The following is a 17,817-nucleotide window of genomic DNA, read 5'->3' on the forward strand; positions in this document are numbered from 1 at the left end:
AAATTTTAACTGTATTATTATATGTTCAAAACAAAATTGCATATTAATTTCTAATCATAAATTAAAATCAATAATTTCAACAATTGTAGTCTTTAAAAACTATACATTAATATATTTATTAAATTTATACTATTTTTATAAACATTTATATTATATTAATTAAGCTATAAATGTACGAACACACGCGTCATCTAGTTAGATATATAATGGGGACATTTATCATTCGATTAGTCAATTTATAAATTTAGAGGCCAGCATAACATGCATATAAATAGTTAGAGTCACATGAAATAGCAAGATAAGATGCTAATATCTATCCCCTATTCGTTCTAGAAGATGTTTCGCTTTCAGTTTGAACATATGAAATTAAAGATGATGTGGACATTTTCCTGAATCCTTATCCTATCCGATAAATACAAGAAAGCTTGTCTTTGTTTCCATCAAATCTTTCTGTTGCATTCATTCACGTGAAGGTGTGAAATTATCACTTTTACAAGTTGGTCGGGCTAGTTATGCTAACTGACTATTTTGTCTCAACGTAATGAAATTGATATTCCATGACATGGTAGTTGCCCAATCCAAATCCAATTCAATTTTATAATATCAGTGTTCCACTGCACTTAAACAAATCTCGATACTGTTCTTTTAACTGATTTATTTTTGTTTGCATTATTTTAAATGGTGTTTGAGTTTTACATATTTTTCTAGATGTATATTTGTAAGAAAATAAAGTAGTAGCAATAGCTATCATCAATGACTGAATTCCGAATGGATAAGAGGATTGATACTCTCTTATTTTGGCACGTGGCGCCTTGCGGGAGTCACATAAGATTTGGTTGATTTTTTTTTAATTAGAGTGTAAAGCTCGTAGATATTTTACGATGGATAAGATGATTTTCTATTTAATTTTTAGAAACTTACACTTTCTATTGATTTTTTTTTAGTATTTTAGAAGAATCAACATTGAGTCAAGTGCAACGCAGAAATTAGAGAGACGTCACATATTTATTAGAATAAAATTTGGTTCTGTATTTGACATTTAATTTTGATAATAACAATGTATTGTTTTTTAAAGAATAATTTTATAGACTAATGATTTTTATCTAATGTGCAGCTTTTTCTAACAGGTTCTGACTCTGAAGCAATGACGTGTGACGTCATCAGATTCTGGAATCAACACACTCTAACTCTTAGGAGATTCAAGTGCTTTAAAAGATGTTGTCAAGTTTCAGAAAGCTCTTAAACAACGGTTCTGATGAACGTTTGTGTTAAAGTTTCGGAATGTGACTCTAATTGAAGAGCCTCTGAAGGTTTGTCTACCTTCAAGATTTTGCGCTTAAGTTCCGAAGATTCTGAAGAATAAGCTCTCAAGACTCTGAAGACTAGGTTCTGATGAACTGTGTCAAGAATCTGAAGACAAGGGTTCTGAAGATTCCGATAACTGTCTTTTGATCCTTCTAAGCATGCTTCAATATCATTTTATTATATGCCTCTGAAGATTAGAAGATAAGATCAAAAAGTTTTGCATCAGGAAAATAATACACAATACAAGACCACGCTTTCCCCCACACCCTGATTTTGTGGTCTAAGGACAGTACTATTGTACCATTTTACCTCCCTTATGAAAACTATTATGAAAGAGACAGCTGCAATTCAGTATTCCAATTCGTCCCTCCAACGGTTCTTTTATATGCCTATATAAAGGAGACTTGAAGATCGAAAGACGCTGATAATTCACAACGCTCATAACAATGCTACTACACACGCTTCTACTGAAATCATAATATTTCTATGCATAATTTTGTAAACACACAAGAGTTTTTACTCGTTACTGTGTGAGAAATATTCATTGTATTTACTTGTGTTAAAATTCTTTCTTAGAAGCAGTATTTGTAAACACAACTTGTAAATCTCAAATATGTTTGAGTGGTTTCCTTGAGTGACTAGGTTTTAGTCAGATAGACTCAAGAAGATAAGGATGATTTGTCTTTGTGATGTTTGTAATCAGGTTTTGATTATAATGGATTAATTCATTTTTGAGAAGGAAAAATCACCTTGATAGGGTGAACTGGAGGTACCTTTGTTAACAGCGAACCAATATAAAAATAACTTTGTTATTTTTCTTGTTTGTATTGTTGCTTTTTTGAGTTGGTTTTGAAAAAGTTTTTGTTTTTAGAAATCCAATTCAAACCCCCATTTCTTGTGTTTCTTTCCACCTTCAATTGGCATCAGAGCTCCGGTTTTGGTCTTGGTAAGATACCAAACACTTAACAGTGTCAGATAAAGATCCAACGTGAAACACAATGGCTTCCATTGCACACCAGTTGCTCAAACAAATGATAGAGATCATTACAATGTTAAACCTCCAATTTTTGACGGAGATAGATTTGACTATTGGAATGATATAATAGAGAGCTTCTTTATAGGTCACGATGTTGATCTATGGGATATGGTAGTTGATGGCTACGTACACCCAGTAGATGCAAGTGGCAATAAAATGGAAAAAAAGTGATGACTGATCAACAAAAGAAAGACTACAAGAATCATCACAAAGCAAGAACCATCTTGCTAAATGTTATCTCATACATTGAGTATGAGAAAATCACCAACAGAGATACTGCTAAATCTATATTTGATTCTCTGAGGATGACACATGAAGGGAATGCTTAAGTAAAAGAAACCAAGGCTCTTGCCTTGATTCAAAAGTATGAAGCATTCAAGATGGAGGATGAAGAAACTGTTGAGAACATGTTCCCAAGGTTTTAGACTCTTGTTGTAGGACTCAAGGTCCTGGACTAAGGGTATTCTACTGCTGATCATGTTAAAAATATCATCAGAAGTCTACCTAAGCGTTGGAGACCTATGGTAACAGCTATGAAGTTATCAAAGGATCTTAACAACACTTCTCTTGAAGAAATTGTTAGTTCTTTAAGAAGTTGATCAAAAAAATAGCAAGTGTACTATTTTTCCTCTGTAGTAATAATGAGGAAAGTTCCCCGAATGTCGATCTCAAGGACTGTGTATAAATATTGAGTTCTAATTGTTATTCAATTAAACAAAAAACTAATGTTTGGAATTGTTTTGCTAAATTATGAAAATAATTGCGAATAGAGTAAATGGATGCGGTGAACAGTTTTGACATGTATGAGTAACATGTTAGGGAAGATGTGTGATTCTGTAAGAACTCTAAATTAATATTGCAACAACATATTTCAAATAATTAATATCAGTTCTTAAGGTTGTTTTCTCCTAATGTCTTAGTGAGAAAACCTTTAATCATTCATCCATAATCTCTATGTCCATAGAAATTTACCGATGAAATTAAGCCTTATTATATCAAGAACAATATGGTTTCTACAAGGTATCCCTATTCCTAGGTGATATCTACTATAGAATATTCTCATGAAAGCATTACCAACGTCAGTCTAACCTAATTGATAATCATATATCGATCTCAATTATTCCGAAAGAGAAAGCATTAAGAACATCAAGAGAATAGATTAATTATGAAAAACAACATTGTTATTGCAAATATAAAATTACAGTCATTACAAATTCAAATCAGGGACACCTCATAGCATTGAGGGGGTTTAGCTACTCATAGTATTCAAGGAAATCAAAATATAAAGTGTAGACATTACAAGTACTTAGATGAAATTTAATCTTCAATCGCTTCCGTTCATGAAAATCTCCTCCCCCCAAGCCCTTGTCTTCTCCAATCTTTAATCGTGTAATTTTCTTCTTGCCAAAAAAGTCCCTTTAAATGTGATAACAATTTCGCTTAAATAGAGAAATACCCTTTTTCCAGATTCCCCTAGTCAATCAGATTTTTATAGACAATAAGATCAGGTCTGAAAATAGTCCAATCACCAATAATTTCCAAATCTGGCATAAAAAAGGAAAGTTTCCGAAAATCACACGTCTGCCTGCTACGACCCATAGCCGGTGTTATGGGTGGCCGTAGCAGGCCACTGGTTCTGGCTTGCCAACTGAAGTTGGGGATTATGTCTGCTACGACCAGTAGCAGGTGATACGGGTGGTCGTAGAAGACCACTGTTTATGTGCCTTTTCCTTTGAAATAAGGGTTTCAACTACTCCTCTACTACGACCCGTAGCATGCACTATGCGTGGCCGTAGCAGCCCATTGTTTATTGGACCATACTTCCCGATTCTTCGCGATTCTTCATAGTTTTTAGCCGAAATACTTCTTGAATATCTATTTGATCCTGAAAACAATAAAAACACACAACCCAAGCATAAAATGTGGAAAATGGAAACAAATTGATGAAAAACAATGAAAAGATTAAATGATATTAACGGTAAAAGAAGGTGTAAAAACCACTTAAACTATATGAAAAATGCAAATAACTCGCATACTTTCACCTGTTAAAATGATAATATCTATAAGACAAATGGTGACTGATCAGAAGTCATAAGATTGAGCTCGAGGAAGATGCGCCTAAAAGAAAGAGCAAGTATATTTCTCTAAAGTCTTCAAGAAGATCTGAGAAAACTAAAGCTCTTCAAGTTGAAACTGATAAAGAGTCTGAAGAGGAATAAGAAGAAGAAGAAGAATTGTCTCTTCTGTCCAGACACGTTAATCAACTCTGGAAGAAAAAGCTAGGCAAATTCAGAGGACAAAGAAGGACAAGTGGTCATTCTGAGTCCACTTCTAGATCTAAGAAGGATGGAGCTGTCAAAGAACTCATGTGGTTTGAGTGCAAGGAGCCTGACCACTTCAAGAATGAATGTCTCAAGTTAAAGAAAGAAAGACCCAAAAAGAACTTCAAAAGAAATAAGAAGGGTCTAATCTCTACATGGAATGATTCAAAGTCTTCATAAGATGATTCTGAAGAATAGCAGGATAACGTGGCACTAATGGCTTGCACAGAAGCTCCTAATAAATTATTCAATCAAAGTCAGAATCCGAGTCAGATTCTGAAGATGTATTTTCTGAACTATCTCGTTCTGAGCTTGAATTTAGTTTATTAGAAGTTCTGGAAAAGTATCAGAATCTTATGGGAAAATACAAGGATCTGAAAAAGATTTATGTATCCGAATCAGAAGCTTATTGTAAGCTTCAGAAATACTTTTCAAGTTTGAGTGAAGAAAATCTCATTTTAAAAAATAACAATTTCGTGCCTCAATGCAAAAGTCTCAAACCTAAAAAGAAAATTATTTCTAAAGCCTATACATGTATTGGAGATATCATAAAGAAATATGATAAATCTTTCCAGAAATTTCATGCTATAAGCCTGAAGAGAAGCCCGATGGCTTTCATGATTTATGGCGTTAGCAGAAACGACACAAGGGGTATTGGCTATGATTTTGATGACGAATCTGATTTTGAAAAAGATGACAAGTAGGCATGGCAACATAACCCGTACCCGCGGGTACCAACCCGAACTCGCCCCGAAGTTGACGGGGAAAAGCCGTTTTGATTGGGCTTGGGTTTGGGTTTGGGTTTTCCCCGATTTTAAAATATGGGAACGGGTCGGGTAATGGGGACACTAGTACCCACCCCGAACCCGCCCCGTTTATTTCATTATGTACATTATTATTTATTTTTGATAATTTAGAATATTAAATATATGGTCAATGTTTTGATATTTTAATTTTAATTTATTATTTAAAGTATTTGAAATGTATGTATAGAATTTTTTTAGAATGTTTTATTTTATTATTTGAAATATAATTTTATTTTATAAAAATAAATATTTCTATTAAAAAAATTGATTTAACTAAATGAATGGTGGCGGGGCGGGGATACCCGAACCCAACCCGAACCCGTTTGGGACGGGTTTGGGTTTTGATTCTCCATCCCCGTTTGGGTTTGGGGCGGGGAATGGGGATGGTTTGGGGGAGGTAAAAACCGTCTCCGACCCGCCTCGTTGCCATGCCTAATGACAAGCCAAATACTCTTCAGTCACATTTTGTTCCTTTTGGGAAACAAGATGATGTTAGGCCTAAAGGTAGAAATATTTCCAAACCTAAGGCTAAGAGAAAACCTTGTGCACGTTCTAATCATGAATTCATGTATAGATATCCTACATAGAAGCCCAAGTTTGTTAAGAACTATGGGAAGACTAACTCTAAAGGATCCAAAAATATATGGGTACCTAAGGATAAAATAGTATATGTTGTAGATATCCTTAGCAACGAAGTTAAGACACCATTTATGGTACCTAGACTCTGGATGATCGTGGCACATGACGAGAAGAAGGCATATGTTCAAAATCCTAGAACTTAATCCTGGAGGCGTCATTGGTTTCAGAGGAGATCAAAAAGGGAAGATCATTGGCTCCAGAACTGTAGGTAATGGTAAACTCCCTTCCATTACTAATGTTCTTTTAGTTGAAAGACTAATTCATAGTCTGTTGTCCATAAGTCAATTAAGTGACAATGGTTATGAAATTATTTTCAATCAAAAGTCTTGTAAAGCTGACAGTCAAAAGGATGGCCCAGTTCTTTTCAATGCAAAGAGGAAGAAAAACATTTACAAGATAAGACTTTATGATTTGAAAAATCAAAATGTAAAATGTCTTATGTTTGTGAATGAAGAGCAATGGACGTGGCATTGACGATTGTGCCATGCTAGCGTGAGAATGATTTCTCAGTTAAATAAGCTTAATTTAGTCAGAGGTCTGCCAAATCTGAAGTTTATTTTAGATGCTCTTTGTGAAGCCTGTCAGAAAGGCAAGTTTTCTAAAATGTCTTTCAAGGCTAAAAATGTTATTTCAAGCTTCAGACCATTGGAACTTCTTCACATTGACTTGTTTGGTCCAGTGAAAACTGTCTCTGTCAAAAGAAGTATGGACTAGTCATTATTGATGACTACATCAGATGGACATGGGTGAAATTTCTTAAACACAAGGATGAGTCACATTCTGTGTTTTCTACCTTCTTCTCTTAAGTGCAAAATGAGAAAGGTCTCTGAATTGTAAAAGTCAGAAGTGATCATGGTGGCAAATTTGAAAACAAAGATTTTGAGAAACTCTTTGATGCTAATGGCATTTCCCATGATTTCTCCTGCCCTAGAACTCCACAACAAAATGGAGTTGTTGAGAGGAAAATAGGACTCTGCAAAATATGGCAAGAACCTTGATCAACGAGACTAATATGGCCAAGCACTTTTCAATAGAGATAGTCAACACAACGTGTTATATTCAAAACAGGATCTCTATAAGACATATTATGGGTAAGACTTCATATGAATTATGGAAGAATATGAAGCCCAACATTTCATATTTTTATCCTTTTGAATGATCTTGTTTTATGCTGAGCACTAAAGAGAATCTGAGCAAGTTTAATTCCAAGGCACTAACATGCATCATGTTAGGATACTCTGAATGCTACAAAGGATACAAAGTATGTAACACTGAGACACAAATTGCTAAAGAATCAATCCATGTAAGATTCAATGATAAGCTTGACTCTGGAAAAGTTAAAGCTAGTTGAGAAATTTGCAGTTCTGGAGATCACTTACTCAGGTTCTGAAGGAAAGAATTCAAAAGCCAAAGAAACTGAAGATAAAGACTCTGAAGCTCCTCAACCAGAAGCTATTGAAGCTCAGACTCCTCTGAGAAGGCACATACATACATCTTCACATTCTAAAGAATTGATTATGGGTAACAAGTCTGAACCTGTTAGAACTAGATCCTCTTTCAAGCCCTCTAAAACATAGTCTCTGAAGATAAAGACTCTGAAGCTCCTCAACCTGTATCTATGAATTTTAAACTTATTATCCCTTTCTGAACATAGTCTCTGATAAAATGGTGTTTAATTTCAATGTGCTTCGCTCTAGAATGTAAAATAGGGTTCTTACTTAAACATATGGCAACAGTATTGTCACAAAAGATATGGATGTTACTCTCATATATCTGAAAGTCCTCAAGTTGGTTTTTCATCTAGAGCATCTGAGTGTTGCATAGTGAAGCTGAGAGGTATTCTGCTTCTGCATTTGAGATTGAAATAGTTGATTGTCTTTTGCTAGCCCATGAGATGAGGTTTCCTCCCAGAAACTGACAGTTCCCAGATGTGCTTTTACGTTCCAATATGTCTCCAGTGTAATCTGCATCACAATACCCAGAAAGCCTATACTCTGATGTTTTCTTATACATCAGGCCCATGTTAGGTGTTCCTTTCAGATACCTTAGGATTCTCTTAACAGTAGTTAAGTGAGATTCCCTTGGACCTGACTGGAATCTGGCACAGAGACAAACATTGAATAATATATCTGGACGTGTGGTAGTCAGATAGAGAAGAGAACCTATCTTACCACGATAGAGTTTCTGACAAACCTTTTGACTACCTCTTCTTTCTCCATAATGCAAGTTAGGTGCATATGAGTCTTTGCCGGTTTGCTTTCTGACATTTTAAACTTCTTCATAATGTCTTTTATGTATTTGCTTTGATATACATAAATAGCATCTGATGTTTGGTTGATTTGAATTCCTAGAAAGAACTTTAGTTCTTGTATCAAACTCATTTCGAATTCAGCCTGCATTAGCTCAGAAAATTCTTGACAGACAGAGGGGTTAGCAGAACCAAAAATTATGTCATCAACATATATATGATAGATCATAAGGTCGTTTCTGATGTTTTTACAGAATAGATTAGAATCGACTTTGCCTCCGATAAAATCATTTTCCAGAAGAAAAGAACTCGATCTTTCATACCAAGCTCTGGGAGCTTGTTTCAGACCATAAAGAGATTTTTCCAGTTTAAAAACATGTTCTAGACATTTTGAGTTTTCAAAACCAGGAGGATGATGAACATACACCTCTTCAGAAATATATCCATTCAAAAACGCACTTTTGACATCCATCGGATATAGTTTGATGGAGTAATTAACAACAAAAGATACAACTAGACAGATAGATTCTAACCTGGTGGCTGGAGCAAAGGTTTCATTGTAGTCAATACCTTCTTGTTGACTGTAACCTTGTGCCACCATTTGTGCTTTGTTTTTTTACCACTTCACCCTTTTCATTGAGTTTGTTTCTGTACACCCATTTGGTTCCAATCACGTGGGTTCCCTTGGGTTTTGGTACAAGATCCCAGACATTGTTCTTTGCAAGTTGATCAAGTTCTTCTTCCATTGCCATAATCCATTATTTTTCTTAAAGTGCTTCTTCACAGGATGTTGGCTCTATTAGAGATACTAGTCCCATAAGTGTTTTTTAAGAACCTTTGAATGTTGATCTTGTTCTGACATGTTCGTTTTTGTTCCCCATAATCAATTCTTCATAAACGTTTTGTCTATTTCATGATCTTTTCTGATTTATTATGACTTCAGGTGCTTCTGGTGTTCCCTTTTCTGCTTCTTCAGATTCTTTAGCCTTTTCTCAGAACCTGCAAGTGTTATCTCCAATTCTGCAAAATTCTCAACTAGCTTTGACTTTTCAGAGTCAAACTTATTATCAAATATGACATGTATTGATTCTTCCACAATTAATGTTTATGTATTGTATACTCTATAGCCTTTAGAGCGTTCTAATTATCCCAACATAATACATTTTTGTGCTTTATAGTCAAACTTATTCAGATTATCTTTAGTATTTAGGATAAAACAAGAACATCCAAAGGGATGAAAGTAGTAAATGTTAGGTTTTCTTTCCTTACATGGTTCATAAGGAGTCTTCTCCAGAATAGGTCTAATAGAGATTCTATTCTGAATATAACACGTTGTATTCACTGCTGTAACACCCCAAAATTTGTCCTCCTTATTCACGCATTCATTTTTAGGTCATTTAATATTAGATACATTGCATTTCATCATGTCAATCGGGATTAGCTCCAAGAAGCTTGAACATCATCCAGGACACTTTGTGGGTTTTATTTAGATGATCAGTCAACACAAGGGAAAGACTTGAGGGGTCTATTCGTCAGTCAAAACGTTAATCTTGAAGGAGCAAAGGTTTGTTCATGAGCTGTAATGCTCGCTAGGCGAAGCCCACGTGTTATGCAAAAAAACAAAAAAACAAAAACGAAAAAAAAAAACAAAAAAACAAAAAACAAAACAAAAAAAAATTTAATTAAATAAAAAAAATAAAAAAATAAAAAAATAAAAAATATATAATAGAAAAATCTTGGACTTGGACCTCTCTCATTTGAGCCCACAAAGCCATGAAAATCAGGTTATAAAAGAGGGAGAACAGACAGAAAAAGGAAGAGAAGCAAAAACACTCTGAGGTTTCCTTGGAACAAAACCCTGGACAAAACCTGGAGAGAAACCTAGACAGAGAGAGTGAGAATTAATCTGCAGCAACCTACAGGCAACTCTGACAAGTTCATTCTGACTCACACACTTTCAACTCAAGCAAACCCTAACATTGGTTTGCAAATCCAGCCGTGCCATTTGATTTCAACTGATCTCTCCAATCAGGTTTGCCCTATATCCATCATCTTTATGCATTTAATTTGAATGCTCTAAATATATGAGGTATTATGGGTGAATTTGATACCCTTTTGATGCATGTGTTTGACAAGAGATTTAGGCCTCCTACCCTTGGTTGCTTTTTGTGAGCTTTTTGTGAATTGAAAGGGCATGATTCATGTGGTTACATTTTGATTTGGGGGCAACCCTTGATTACCCTTTTTTTTTTCTCTAACCTGTTTGTTGAGTTTTTTTTGTGAGGGCTCACATGACGTTTGCAGGGATAACTTGCGTGGTTTCCCACTTTATTTGTGGGATACCCCCTGGAGGTTCATTCCGATTACCTGTACTGACCCACTTTCTTTGACGGTGTTAGCTTGGAAGGATCCCTGGGTTTCCCATTCCTCTAATTGCTGTTACTTTGGATCTTTATCCGCGTGGTACCTTTTACATTTTTCCCGCATTTTACTGCTTTCCTAGCTGAAAGACCTCGATAAGAGGCAATGTTTTTGTGTGTTTATATTTTTTTTACAGGTTCCTTCGTCAAGAACTGCCTTTTTGCATGAGCATCCCTAACCTTACCAACTCATTGATTTTTCTTCTCCTAAAAACACGTTAACTCCTTCTACTACAGGCGAGTAAGTCTCCAAAGGTCGAGCATCCGGTAGATTGCGTAGTAACGTCGTTCGTCCAAAACCCAATCCATAACCCCGTAGTTAGCCGAACTACGACTTGCTCTGATTCTCATTCCATATGAGATACGTAGGCATAAGACGCGATGTCTTAGCAAGCACAATTACCCTTAACCCCTAGGTAGCCGAGCTACGAAGACTCTGATTCTCATATTCAGATGAGATACGTATGCAGTGGATGCGACATCCGTGCGAGTCATTTTCTTTTGACCCCTTTTTTTTAGTAAATAACACATTAGATAAACCCACACCCTTTAGACAAGAACTACAAAAGTGGATCCCGTAGAGTACTACGGATGCGTAGGGGTGCTAATACCTTCCCCTCGCATAATCGACTCCCGAACCCAAGATTTGGTTGCGAGACCCTGTCTTGTCCTTTCCTTTTTCCAGGTTTACTTCGAGCGTTTCCTTTCCCTCCTTTGGGATAAATAACGCACGGTGGCGACTCTTCTGTCTTTCTTCGCCGGTTGTTTTTTTTCGCATTCCATTTTTCAGGTTGCGACAGCTGGCGACTCTGCTGGGGAGATGATCTGGTTTCCCTAAGCGAGTCCCTCCTAGCTTTTGTAGGTTATTTGTTTATTGGGTGTTTATTCTTTCGTACAGTTATTTATCTTTCAGCATTTACCCGCTTTATTGCATTGTGTACATATGACTGCCGTATCTGCTGGTTCTGTTTGTGAGATGAGTTCTATACCCGAACTCGAGTGCACTTAGGATAGGAGAATGGCATGGTCTTGTTGACTTGTGTGGAGTTATTCCTTAGCAAGTTGACTTGCAAGCCCATTCACTTGGTGGAGGTCATATTGGGATCAATAATGTCACACAAGTAAGTTGTGGTTAGACATTAATTTTTCCAATATAGACCTTAGAAGCCAAGGATCTTAGTTTACCAAACCCATCTTGGCCTATTCGTAGGACGTAGTGCGAAAGTCGTTCAAGTGTAAGATTTGATACGATTGTTACGCGATACTACACTCATAAGAGTCTCTCTTGAGAATATTTTTAGAATACGAGTAGTCGTTCCTCCGATAATATCCGAAAGATGGGATTATGACTATGGGAAGCTTTTGTAGAACATGTTTGGCAGGTTTAAACCTTAGTACACTCCCTTTGAGTGGTTCTTAACCTAAACTCCATGCTCGTGACTTGCAACAAACCCTTGATTCATGGTTGATCCGTTTAGGTATCCTTAATATCAATGAAACTTGGGTGTTGATAAGGTGTAAACCATAATCCACCAAAAATGGATGGTTGATATTAAGGATAACATGATCCATCCCATGACCTTTGTTTAGTGTGCTTTGCTTGATCCTCTTAATTCCTCTCCAGGCAGTGCAACCTGACAGATGTTCAAGCGGATCCAGCAATTCTGATTGACATGCCTTTGCATTGCATAACATCATCTGCATATTTGCATCCGACATCTCATGCTTATTCATTTGCAGGGTATTCCTTTTTTTAAGGGGTGGCCTGATAACACGAAATTATATCACATTTTAGGACTTAATTCAATTAAATTATATTATTATTTACTTTAAATTATTTCATTTTATCAGATATTACGCGGTATTTCCTTCCTATTTATCTCAGGTATCTATTTGAAGCAAAAGTAAAAAAAGGAAGAAAAGGAGGTGTAAAAAGAAGTTTCTGGAAACAAATAGCAAAAGCCAAGCCCAGCCCAAAGAAGGCACAGGCGTTGTGCCTGTGACGAGCGTCACAGAGGTTGTGATGAGCGTCACGCTATATGCACTTGTGTGACGAGCGTCACACATGGTGTGACGAACGTCACACCATTCCCCTATATTTGAGGCACAAGGAACGCTTCAGAGACGTTGAGAGAGAGTTGAGCCCTATTTCCACGCCCAACTATTCTGCACGTTGAAGACTTTTTGACGCGGAAGCAGTTGCAGGAGGTGGCATATAAATAATAGCTTTTTGGAAAGCTCAGGGTACCACGCCTTTTTCCAGATTTTTGCCGTTTTCGTATTCTTTCTTTTTCCAGTAGCTTAGGCATATTTTTACAGTATTACTTTGACAAATTTTTATATTGTTTTCCTTTTGCAATTCTATTTTCTTTTCCAGCTCTTAATTAATTTTTCGAACAATAGTTTCTACACCGGAAACTATTGTGTACCTTTTACCGGATCTGACCTTACGTTAGAATCTAGTTTTTTTATTCCTTCATTTTATTTTTCTGCCTGATTGAAGAACTCAAGAACAAATCCAACCGGTCTGTGGTGGAGTGTTCAAGACTGCTATTTAATTATTCAGGTTCTTTATTTATTTGTTGAATTTATATATGCTTGTTTTTATTATTAATTTTTGCTGCTTGCCTGTGATGAATCTGTTTATGCATGTTATTTATTTAACTCTGTTTAGCATGTCTGGCTGATTTATTTAGGTATCGGTATGTAAAGTAAGCGGAATGAAGGAATCAAAACTAAGTTGGTTTAATTAAGTTTAAAATTAAAATCACTCTTTTCGGTCTCAATTTACAGGTTTAATAACAAAGTTTTTGTACGAAAGTAAAAGACATAAAGAAGTTAAAATCAATAGAGCGAGAGTTTGAGGTTTTGACTGGACAGTGTAAATTGGACATTAATTCTAGATCACGGCGAGAGCAATTTTTAGAGTTAATTAAATTCTAACCTTTTTCAAAAAGTATTTTTAAAGATTGAATGTGAGGGCGAGAGTTAAGCATTTGAGTTTAATTATATAACCTAAGTCAACAGAGCGAGAGTTTGAGATAAGGGTGTTTAAACGATTAGTGTTTTCTTAAAAAGAGTTTCTACGGATTCTACTGTTTTCAAAAAGTGGTTTTTGACTTAACTATAAGTGACAACTACGTTAATATAAAATCATAGTTTATTCAACAGAGCAAGAGTTTGAGATAAAACTTTTAACCAATAGCGTCAACTGAAAAGATTCATTTTAAAACCAAGAAACCAATAAAGAATTGATTCTCTAATTACGACGAATTACATACTGATATCCGCTTATTAGATATTAATTTTAGATCTTATTTTAGTTTTAGCTTTCCCCCCCCCCCCCCCCCCCCAACAATCAAAGTATTACCTGCCTTAGCTTTACGAAGTAACCTTAGATAACGGTATATCGATTCATAAGTCCCTGTGGGATCGATATCTTTTAAAACTACGCGATAGAACTGTGCACTTGCAGTTTGTACCCCAAATTCGACTCATAAAGTCGCGATCAAGTTTTTGGCGCCGTTGCCGGGGACTTTTATTTAGTCGATATCGTAACTCTCCTGTTACGTTGTAGAGACTAAGGCTTTTCTTTTTCTTTTCTTTCTTTCGTTGATTTGTATGCCATGCACTCGCTCTCAAGGCGAACCGCTCTACTTACGAATCAACGATATCGAACTATATCTCCGAGTCTTACGACGAATTCGGGAATATCGTGCTGCAAACAATCTACCTCCTGTAGAACTTCCTGATTTCAAAAATATTTTCCCTTCGATACCCGAGATGGCAGAACCAGCTCGTGCTCTTAGAGATTACGCCGCTCCATCGCAAGATGAACCGCATTCAAGTATTGCTCCGCCCGCAATCGAAGCAAACAACTTTGAACTCAAACCTTCACTGTTGCAGGCAGTGCAACAGAACCAATTCTCTGGGAATCCTACCGAGGATCCTAACCTTCATTTATCCGTATTTGTCCAATACGCTGATACTGTTAAAGCTAATGGTGTCACTTCAGAGGCAATTCGACTTCGTCTTTTTCCTTTCTCACTAAGAGATAGCGCTAGAAGATGGCTTCAATCTCTTCCTTCTAACTCAGTCACCACATGGAACGAGTTGAAGAAAGTTTTTCTTGCTCGATATTTTCCGCCAAGCAAAACAGCTATGTTAAGAGCCCAAATAAATGGATTTAAACAGAAAGATAACGAGTCTCTTTTCGAAGCATGGGAAAGATACAAAGACATGATGAGACTTTGTCCACACCATGGTTTAGAAGACTGGTTAGTAATTCATACATTCTATAATGGTCTCCTGTACAACACGAGGTTAACAATAGATGCCGCCGCCGGTGGCGCGCTAATGAACAAACCTTATGCAGACGCTTACCAACTTATCGAAAGCATGGCTCAAAACCACTATCAGTGGGGAACCGAACGAACAATGGTGGAAAAACCTCAAACGAAAACTGGCATGTACGAGATAAGTAACCTTGATCATGTTAATGCAAAAGTGGATGCTCTGGTCCAGAAAATTGAAAGTTTAAATATATCACCTCCAGCCACAGTAGTTGCCATAACTCAGAATTGCGAAGTCTGTGGAATCCAAGGTCACACTCCTGCAGATTGTCAACTCCTAACAGGAATCCAAGCGGAGCAAGTAAACTATGCTCAAGGAAGCCCCTATTCGCATACCTATAACTCAAATTGGAAGAATCATCCAAATTTTTCATATAAGAGTAATAATGCTCTATACGCACCTGGACAATCTCCAAATCAAGCCCCAGCTATACCTCCGGGATATCAGAAGCCGACCCCATCTACACCTAACAATAACGCCCCTAGGAAATCCAACTTGGAAATCATGATGGAGAACTTTATAGCTTCTCAACAGCAAACCAATAAAGATTTCTTAAACCAGAATGTACACACTGGCGAACAAATTAAACAGCTAGCAAGTAAAGTAGATGCCCTGGCTACTCATAACAAAATGCTGGAAACGCAAATATCACAAGTAGCTCAACAACAAGCGCCTACTGCTGCCCCAACTGGTACATTTCCTGGCATACCCCAACCTAACCCAAGAAGCCACGCTCATGCAATTATACTGAGAAGTGGAACGGAAGTGGAAGGACCGTCTGACCCAAGGATAGAAAACCAAAACTCTGAAAGGTCAACTGAGGAAAGTGAACCTAAGGAAAAGGCAGAGAGTAATAAGGAAACCGTAGAAAAGAAGGAACCTTATGTACCTCCACCACCTTATAAACCACTTATCCCTTACCCTCAAAGGCTTGTTAAAACCAAAGATGCGGGCCAATTTAAAAAATTTGTCGACCTACTAAAACAATTAAACGTCACAATTCCGTTTACAGAAGCTATTACGCAGATGCCCTCATATGCCAAGTTTTTAAAAGAAATTCTTTCTAATAAAAGGAAACTTGAAGATAGCGAAACCGTTACACTTACTGCTGAATGTAGCGCTATAATACAGAATATGCCTCCTAAACTTAAAGACCCAGGTAGTTTCTCTATACCTTGTCACATAGGAAAATTTGTCATAGACAAAGCCTTATGCGATTTGGGAGCCGGTATTAGTGTTATGCCTTTATCCATATGCAAGAGACTCGAAATGGGAGAATTAAGACCAACTAAAATGTCTGTGCAACTAGCAGATCGTTCCGTAAAATATCCTGTAGGAATTCTTGAAAACGTTCCAGTGCGCATAGGTCAATTCTACATTCCAACTGATTTTATAATTATGGATATTAGAGAAGATGAAGTTACACCCATTATACTGGGAAGACCGTTCTTAGCAACCGCCGGTGCAATCATAGACGTAAAACGAGGACGACTCACTTTCGAAGTAGGAGAAGAGAAAATTGAGTTCATCCTTTCCCAATTTTTGAAAGCACCTGCAATAGAAGATACATGTTACTTCATGGATATCATCGATGAATGCATAAAAGAAATGGAGTTAGAAAAAGACAAATCATCTGACTACCTTGTAGAAGAAAAACTTAACCAATGTTTAGCAATAACACCGGACCCTACGCAATGCCTCAAGAAACCAACCTTAGACCTGAAAACACTTCCCAAGAATCTGAGATATGAATTCCTAGACTTAGAGCTTGAACGACCAGTGATAGTTAATGCTGACCTAGGAACACTCGAAACAGAAAAACTCCTGCATATCTTAAGAAAATATCCAACCGCACTAGGTTACAACATCACCGATCTTAAAGGAATAAGTCCTTCTATTTGTATGCACCGCATCATGTTAGAAGAAGACTGTAAAACTTCTAGGGAACACCAGAGAAGACTAAACCCGATCCTAAGTGAGGTAGTGAAGAAGGAAATAACCAAGTTATTAGAGGCAGGTATCATATATCCTATATCTGATAGCAAATGGGTTAGTCCTGTACACGTAGTACCAAAGAAAGGAGGCATAACAGTCATTGAAAACGAAAAAGGAGAAACTATAACCAAACGAATCGAATCGGGATGGAGAATGTGCATTGACTATAGGAAACTCAATAAAGCAACCCGAAAAGATCATTTCCCTTTACCATTCATTGACCAAATGTTAGAACGATTAGCAAAACATTCACATCTCTGCTATCTAGACGGTTACTCAGGTTTCTTTCAAATACCAATTCACCCTGATGACCAAGAAAAGACAACGTTCACGTGCCCTTTTGGTACCTTCGCTTATAGACGAATGTCGTTTGGCTTGTGTAATGCTCCTGCAACTTTCCAAAGATGCATGATGGCAATATTCTCCGATTTTCTAGAAAACATCATGGAAGTATTTATGGATGACTTTTCCGTATGCGGACAAAGCTTTGAAGAATGTCTTGAAAACCTAGAGAAAGTTCTAGAGCGATGTGTAAAAGTAAACCTAGTACTTAATTGGGAAAAATGCCACTTTATGGTACAAGAAGGAATTGTTTTAGGACACATCATCTCAAACAGAGGAATTGAAGTAGACAAGGCCAAAATAGAGGTAATCGAAAACCTTCAACCTCCGAAGACTGTGAGAGAAGTACGAA

The 17,817-nt window shown here is 36.7% G+C and overlaps 1 non-coding gene across 1 annotated transcript; it reads right to left on the reverse strand.

The window, feature by feature from the left end:
• Positions 1–14,936: 14,936 nt before the first annotated feature.
• Positions 14,937–15,043, reverse strand: LOC127108748 (small nucleolar RNA R71). Its single transcript, XR_007796262.1, has one exon. It is a non-coding gene; the product is annotated as a small nucleolar RNA R71 (small nucleolar RNA).
• Positions 15,044–17,817: the final 2,774 nt, after the last annotated feature.

Source organism: Lathyrus oleraceus, chromosome 7, assembly GCF_024323335.1.
Source record: "Lathyrus oleraceus cultivar Zhongwan6 chromosome 7, CAAS_Psat_ZW6_1.0, whole genome shotgun sequence".
Taxonomy (NCBI): Eukaryota; Viridiplantae; Streptophyta; class Magnoliopsida; order Fabales; family Fabaceae; genus Lathyrus; species Lathyrus oleraceus.